At 42.9% G+C, this 7,993-nt stretch overlaps 1 protein-coding gene across 5 annotated transcripts in view; it reads left to right on the top strand.

The window, feature by feature from the left end:
* Positions 1-3,565: 3,565 nt before the first annotated feature.
* PLEKHA1 (pleckstrin homology domain containing A1) overlaps positions 3,566-7,993 on the top strand; it is a 38,882-nt gene continuing 34,454 nt past the window's right edge. For all 5 annotated transcript variants that reach the window (XM_063338966.1, XM_063338965.1, XM_063338963.1 and 2 more), the window contains exon 1: positions 3,566-3,724. The gene's annotated coding sequence lies outside the window, so the exon portion shown is untranslated. The remainder of the gene's footprint in view (positions 3,725-7,993) is intronic.

The following is a 7,993-nucleotide window of genomic DNA, read 5'->3' as shown; positions in this document are numbered from 1 at the left end:
TCCCCAGGTCATACTGACAGGAACCTTGGAGAACTTTTGCGAATCTCTTCATCATGGTAAATAATTTAAGTAGGTAGTACATATTGCCTAATCAATCCCGTGTCATTGCAGAAAACTCAGACATTCATCCTCTGGGATAAAGTTTAATGACGGAAAAGCTTTCCTTGGTTGCTAACGCTGGAGGTGTCAGCAGAGTAATGACCTCTCCTGATCACAGCCTCCAGGAAAAGTAGTCCCGCTGAGTTCAGTAACACTCCTCTTAAAATAGTGCACAGGAGACATACTGCATGTGGATGGAATTTGCAATATTGAACCCATAAAAAAAAGAATATAGTGAGAGCATTTTGCTCTACACTTAGTAATTCACTGGCCAGGCTTTTTCCTTCTTTTTCACTGTAACACAACTGTTAGTTTTAACAAAACCGTTTTGTCTAAGGCAGAATTAATTTCTTTAGAGCAATGAAGTGAGGTTTTGTCTGTGGTGCTTTATTTCTGTGTATGTATAAAGTCGCTGAACTTCCTCTGCTGGGTAAAATTATCCATCGTGAAAATACAATTAGAAAAGTTAAGAACTGGGATATTTCAGAATCGTTGAATATTTCTGCTTCATTGTCAGGACATGCAAGATGTGTATTTATATATACAGGGTATGTATTTGATATCCATAGTTATATCTGTATATCTGTATATACATATATAGATAGATACATATTACTCATTTTGGTATTACTATTATTCACGTATGTTCTACTGGCAGTTTCCATACCTTGTGAAATAAATATGTGCTCTTAAAGGTGCATATTGCAGCAGGTCACCCATCAATTGTTATTTAGTATAGACTGTATTTTGAGCAACTGGAATCCCAGCAGGAATTGGTGTCCAAACTCTCTTACCCGTTTCAGTGATGAGGATCACAAGCAGCTCATGAGCAAAGGATCGGTACAGAAGGGGCCTGCCAATATTTTTTCCCGGGCATGAAGACTGTTGTGAGAATACCTGCCAGCTTTTGAAAGCTATGAATAGAGACAACTGGAGAGGAAATAAGTGCCTGTCTCATAATTCTGCTGGAATACACCGGGCTGCGAGCCAATTTCTAAATTGAAGTCAGTGGCATTGCATGGGGCAGGAGCCAGTGCAGACCTTTTTCTTCAAAATTTTTAGACATTGCAGGGTAGGTAGAAAATAGATTCTGTCCTTCGTAATCTTTGCACACCTATTTTGTATTGCAGAAGACTGGGAAAGTATCCGTGTGAAACCAATCACTTCAGATCTAAAGTTTATCTGTTTGTCACCACAATGTCTTTCAATTGTTACATTTGCACACTCCATAGAAACGAATACCGAGAATACTGAACTGCTTCAAAGTCAGTGAGCTCAGCTGACCTTTAAGTAGCCTGTGCACCAGGACAACATCATAACACTAGAACTATGAGCAGCCTCCTACTGAAAACAAATTTTGCTTTATATCGAGGCATTAGAGACGACTATATTTATGTTTCTATACGCAGAAGGTTGTCTTGGACATCAAAGATTGATGCCTGAATGGTTTAGCGTGGAGACATATCCTGTTGGGCTCACCTGCACCTTCTGTGTAATTCATGGGGGAAAGGCTGCGTCGGTGGCAGCTGAATTCTCCATCTCGCACCGGGGAAAGGCTGAGCTCTTCATCTTTTGGTTCCCCACGTGCTTATTTCCTGAATATACTTTTGTGAACAGCGCAACTTACAGAATATGGCTATTTTAAAAGTTTGTATCTCAGCTTAAGCAAAGATAGCTCTTTATATTCCTGATTGTCCCCTCACTAAATTGCAAACATGGGGAGAAATAGGTCTTCTCAAAAGGAGGGTTGCAGTAGTCTTCCATGATGGAAACTATGGTAAACTACAATATGAAGTTTGCTACCCAATTCCAATAAAATATATTAAATGTAATGATCTTTTTTTCCCTTTCCCGAGTCCTGTTATCACAACACATGGTTATTCAAACCTTTTTTGGCAGGCTGGAAAGCGTATTTGAAAGTTAAGGCATATTAGACTGTAGACTGCCACAGTTTTCATTCTGCCACCTTCTGTGTGTGCCTTATGAAACGGCTTCTGATTGCACGGCTTTTTGATTGCAAAAAAGGGCATATCGTTTTTGCAAAGGGCTCTTCCACGCACAGTGCCATGGCAGACCACATCCTGCAGTCATTTAATGAGCTGCCACAGTCATAATAGTTGTGTCAGCATAAGAAATGTCAAATCAGGACCTAAGCAGGGGAGGGTTGTGGTGTTGGCTACTGTTACTTGTCTTACATTAACTCCAGTAAAACCCTGTTAAGTGAAAATCATCAAAAAAATGTCCAAATAATTGTGAATGGAGTCCAGATTGAAAAGCTTCTGGCTCGTGCAGCTGCAGAGTGTGTGACCCAGCCAGGGTTTGATAGGAAAAAGTTGCCATGGGAATGGTACGGCATTGTTTGTGGCTGACTTCAGCCTTTATTGTTGTGCTCTGATTACAGCTTTTGTTCCGCTGTGAAGTATGGTTGTTAAATGCCAGCTTGAAACAATGATGTATTTACATGCAATGCCTGAGTTAAAATTATTTCTATTTTTAGAGATATCACTGATTTAAACTGGGGGAAAAAAATCTCAATTACTGTTTCGGAAAACATTAAACATTTTAGTATAAATATAGTGTATGCTTAGAAGATAATTCCCATTAAAATGGGTTAAATATCATTCCTGGAAACTGTTATTCACCACTAGGACCATGGTGACTGATGGCTTCAAAAAGCTTTGAGGCAGCACCTGAACTGACACACTTTCTTCGAGGAGTGTAGGGGGAGAGTCTCCACACATCCAAACTGTTGATTCCTTTTCGTAGAAGCACAGAATGGTTCAGGTTGGAAGGGACCTTAAAGACCACCTAGTTCCACCCCCCTGCCCTGGGCAGGGACACCTCCCACCAGCCCAGGCTGCTCCAAGCCCCGTCCAACCTGGCCTTGAACCCCTCCAGGGATGGGGCAGCCACAGCTTCTCTGGGCAACCTGGGCCAGGGGCTCACCACCCTCAGAGCGAAAAATTTCTTCCTGACATCCAATCTAAATCTCCCCTCTTTCAGTTTGAAGCCATTACCCCTTGTCCTATCAGTATGTGCCCTTGTGAAAAGTCCCTTCTCATCTCTCCCGTAGCCCCTTCAGATACTGGAAAGCTGCTACATGGTCCCCCCCAGAGCCTTCTCTTCTCCAGGCTGATTTTCTGCGGGTCCCCTTCTGTCACATTTAATATTAAAATCAAAGTAACTACACGTTCGAAAAACCCAAAAGCTGCAGAAAATAAGCCGTGTCAGCCATTCGTGTAATGGCTGATGCTCCGTTAACCCCCGGCCCCGCCTCAACAGCACCAGGCCCCGCCGCCGGAGAACTACAACTCCCGTCAGGCTTTGCGCGGCGGGACCCGCCGAACTACATCTCCCAGAATCCCCCGCGGCGCCGGGGCCGCCGGGCGGGCCGTTCTGCGGCACATGCGCACGGCGGGGCGGGGCGGGGCGGGGCGGGGGCCTGGGCGGTGTCGCCGCGGTCGGTGCGGCGGGAGGCGGTGAAGTTCCTTCGGAGGGAGAAGGGGGCGGGAGGGGACCGGACTGGACCGGGCCGGGCCCGGAGGGAAGGGCGGCAGGAGGAGGCGGAGGGTCTCTCGGCGGCCCGGCTCTCCTCACGGGGGCTCCCGGACTGCCCTGGACTCCAGTAAGTGTCTGGGCCCGGGGCGCTGAGCCGGGGCCGGGGGGCTGAGGAGGCTGAGGCGGGGCCGGGGGGCTGAGGCGACGGGGCGGCCCGGCCGGGCTGATGCTCTTCCTTCCGTGCTTGCCCGGTGTTCGGCCGGGCAGGGCACTGTCCTGTTTCCTCGACGCCTCTTGCCTTTGTGTGGTTCCTCGGTCGTAACTGCTTGGTGCCCGTCCCTTCCCTCCTCCCTCTCCTTTTTCTTCCTTCGCCTTCTCTCTGGAAGTCGCCGTCTTGGCGTGGGGGCTCCCCCCGTGTTTCACCTCGGGGGCGGTGTAGGGGAGGCCGTGGTATAATTGCCCTGGTAAAGCAGTCAAGGTTCTGTCAGATCCCCAGAGGTAAGAGGATGATCTCATTACCCGTAATATTTTTTTTTTTTTCATCGCCTCTCTCTTCTTCTCAACTTTGGTCTTTGAGCATGATGGGAAGAAGCGATCTTATCTGGGCAGAGCCCTGCAGTGATGGTGCCTGGGAGGGTGTGGGCTGCCAGGCCGGGCCTGCTTCGGTTGTGCTCGCGTTTGGTATTGAAATCTCCAGCCGCAGCTTCGAGGGGAGCTGAGTGCGGCTGGGACTGCTAACATTTAGTGGCTGGCTTCCTTTTAGCTTTCGAAGGCGCTAGTTCTGAAGAGGGTGGCTTTGGAAAGCTGTTGCCTGTGACTAGCAGTGCAAGCCTGCGCCTCTGAGTTGTGTTCTGGCTTGGTTGTAACCTGGGCTGGTTACTTACTGAAACAAACTGTCTTTAAATGGATAACTGGACTATAAATGAATGTTAAACTGTAACTAATACTGTCAGATTTGCAGTCTTTAGCACATGTGAAATTCCAGATAGGTATTTGACATGCTACTAACAACACAGACTTAAATGCTCTATGTATTGTGCAGTTCCCCTAGGTGTAACTGATGCATAACCTTCATAAAAGGCATTATATTATTGCATAAAATGTTTGCAAAGTAACATCAAGAGGACAACAATTTCACTTTGGGGAGCAGACTCCCGTTTTGAGGCCTGTTTCTTAAAACTTGTGTATCTAATTTTGACTGATTGATGCACTGTTAGTTAAAAACAAGCAAACAAACAGTTTATCTGCAAGTGGGAAACAGTTTAGTTATTCATTTTTTAGTTAGAGCATTATGTATTAGGCATGAGCAGAATGGTGTTGTTTATCTGGGTAAAACTGAGAGGGAGTGTAATATTTGTTAGGTTCTTAAGAACTAGATCTCTCTGTGCTTCACCTTCTTACAAAAGCATAGTACTTCTAAAGAGACTGCTAGAGATCCCTGCCTGTAGTAAGCTGAATGGCATCAGGTTTTTTTGTTGCCTGTTGACAAATTGCTTGCTTTACTAAAAGAGGCCATAATATCTGTAAAGATACATTTTCTGTTCTCTTGCCGTTACCCAATCCCATACATGACGCTGGAAGACAGAGCCATATTCGATCATACAGCTTGGGCCTACGAAGTGCCAGGAATAGCTTCTCACTGCTGAATCCAGCAGGGTGTTGTGTTGGGGTTTTATTTTTTCTTTGATTTGTCCACTTCCTTTTTATATTTGGTCTGCGTTCATTATGATGCAGCACAAACACCATCTTTACTGAGTTGGAGCTATGCGTGACAACTTTGCCTGATGGCTGTATGGTCTGTCATAATAAATTTACTATACTGCAGTTGTAAGGATGGTTTTTTTTCTAAATACTTTTGATTTGAAAGTAGTTATGAAGTATGATGACGTCTTGTGTCAGTTTATTTCACAACTGAGTTACAGGTGCAACTTTAAAGCCAATTCAGTAGTCCTTGAAGATCTAGACATCCAATTACGTATAGGAAGACTTCTTTAAGTTTTATTGCTTGTTCTTATGAGGTTCCACATTGGATAAATTCATAGGACATTTGCTGCATTCTAGTAAGTCTTAACAGTGGGTTTGGAACAGTGGACTTGCCTTTTAGGTCCCTGCAGTCTTGCCTCCTACTTCTGATTGTTATTTTTACTTGTGAGAGTCACACAAGTAACAATACATAAAGCTGTCAGGTATGTAAAGCAGAGAAGTGCAGAAGTGCTGTTTTCCTGTTTGTCACATGAGTAAGTGTTAAAAATGGGCTGAAATTTCTCATGGTAGAGAGAGATTCTTAGCCTGGTTGATATTTGGAGGAGAGCTTTTTTAATTCGTGGATGAATAAGCACTGATGCTGCAGAAAGTGATAATTCAAGAGATAATACATGGGGGCTTTGTGTATCCTAGACGTCACTGAATACTAGACTGCTGGAGACAGCTTTGCATAAAAAGTAAAACTTTGTGCAATTTCATGTGGTTTTTTTGCAGTTATTAAATATTGTGATTTTATTTTGCTAGTGTAGAAAATCTAATTTTGAGTTAGTAAATTGTAAAGTTGAAATCTGTTTTCTTAAGCTGTTTATGTTTTATAACTACAGTTGGCCTTATGTTCCATTGTATCGCTATGCATTTCAAAGGTGGAAATAAAGAAAAAGGTGCACAATAGGTCACTGACAGGTATATTGTAGTGTTTAAATGTTTCGGAGGAGCAGATGCTTTCATATAAATTAGAGAATAGGCAAAGAAGAACCAGTGGAAATAGGAAGCGTCTTAATGCTTTTCCTCCTCCTCTCCCCCTGTATTTATTCTTCCTCAGGAGTAGTAACTGAGTGACAGAAGGCAGGCACACACATGGGGAATAAGGAAGGCGCGTATATGAGGAAAAGAGCTGAATGAAGGAAAAGGCCTTGGTTTTTCCAGGTAGCTGTGGCTTATTTCAGAAGACAAGGGAGCTATATCAGCAGAAATAATAAAGGCTGACTGTATGTCAGAGGGTTAGTGTAGAAGAGGGGAAGTGCAAAAGTCAGTTTTTATTGACTGTAACAGATTAGGAAGAACTTGAGGACATTACTGAAATGTGAACAGATATCTACTTGTAATACAGTCTCCAGTGTAGAGTTGGACACAGCCCAAACTGCCAGGCCTGCAAAATCCTTAATCTATTTTAGTAGATCTAGAATTCCATCGATGTCTTTATTACTAAATGTTCCTGGTTATTAAGCTGACAGTTATCGTAGTAAATGTAATTCCTTCAAAATGCAGCAAACCAGCGGCATTGGGAGGTGAGTGCATCTTCTAAGTGAGAAGTTTCCTTGCATGCCATGGTGTGCACTTTCTTGTATCCAGCTGTAAGTCAATGTTTGTCTAAACAATGGCTTGTGATACAAGAGCATGTATCTTGCAAGATTATTTTTTTTTCCTTGATAATTACGAACAATAGAAACATTCTTAGAAAATACTTACTGGGGTTTGGAGCCAAATAAACCTTTGTGTAGTTGTATAATTGCATGAAAATACAAGATAGTAACTTACTTCAGTGCCAAAATATGTGAATTTAGGTGACTGGCTTTAGCATAAAACTTTCTTACAAAGTGGAGCAAGTGCTTTAGATGCCACCAGGAAACAAATGATAGAAGAAATGCAACAGTCAGTACATGTATTCTTTTGTTTTTGAGCATGAATGCAACAAGACATGGCTAGAAGCATTGCTCTTAATGCTTTATATAAGGAACATAAATATCAAAATTCTAGTGAGTTTATCTGACATACAGAAATAATGTAGCTGCTTTAAAAAAAATGCTGAAGGGGTCAGAGAAATAAGTGTGGATCAAGTTCAGGTTTTGAAGTCACACTTTAATGCACAGAATGACTGAAATGAATTGGAGTGGGAGCTATGGCTGAGCTGTTTCAAAAATTTTTTCTACTCTTACACTGATCTCTGAAATTAGGACTTTGAAAACATCTAAGTCTAATATCATCTTGATATATGCTGTAGACTTTGAGAAACACTTTGCCATATTCGTATATGGCTCAAATTTATAAATAACACTTCCCTGTTAGTGCTAGGTAAAGCAGCAGGGTTTTGTTACTGTTAAGGAAGGAAGCTTGGTTCATTGTCTCAGCACTGAGCAGCATTTTCTCCCTCCAGGGACTTGCAGAAGCATCTAGAATGTGTAGGTGTTTCTTTAATCTTGGAGAAGGAACTTATTAAGCTTTCTGGTGCAGAACTGTATGAGCCACTTACTTTTAACAGATGTTATCTGCACAAGTAGGGAGTTGCAAGTCTGGTAGACATTTGTGGCATTCAACAGTTTAAACAGTTTTCAGGTTTGAACATATGCCTTTGCCTTGAAAATCTGAATAGTTTCAGGTATTTTATGTAGAAGAAAGGTGGTTCAATGGTGAG

Source organism: Chroicocephalus ridibundus, chromosome 6, assembly GCF_963924245.1.
Source record: "Chroicocephalus ridibundus chromosome 6, bChrRid1.1, whole genome shotgun sequence".
NCBI classification, from domain to species: domain Eukaryota; kingdom Metazoa; phylum Chordata; class Aves; order Charadriiformes; family Laridae; genus Chroicocephalus; species Chroicocephalus ridibundus.
Note: the sequence above shows the minus strand (reverse complement) of the source record. Positions and strands in the feature narration are given on the sequence as shown.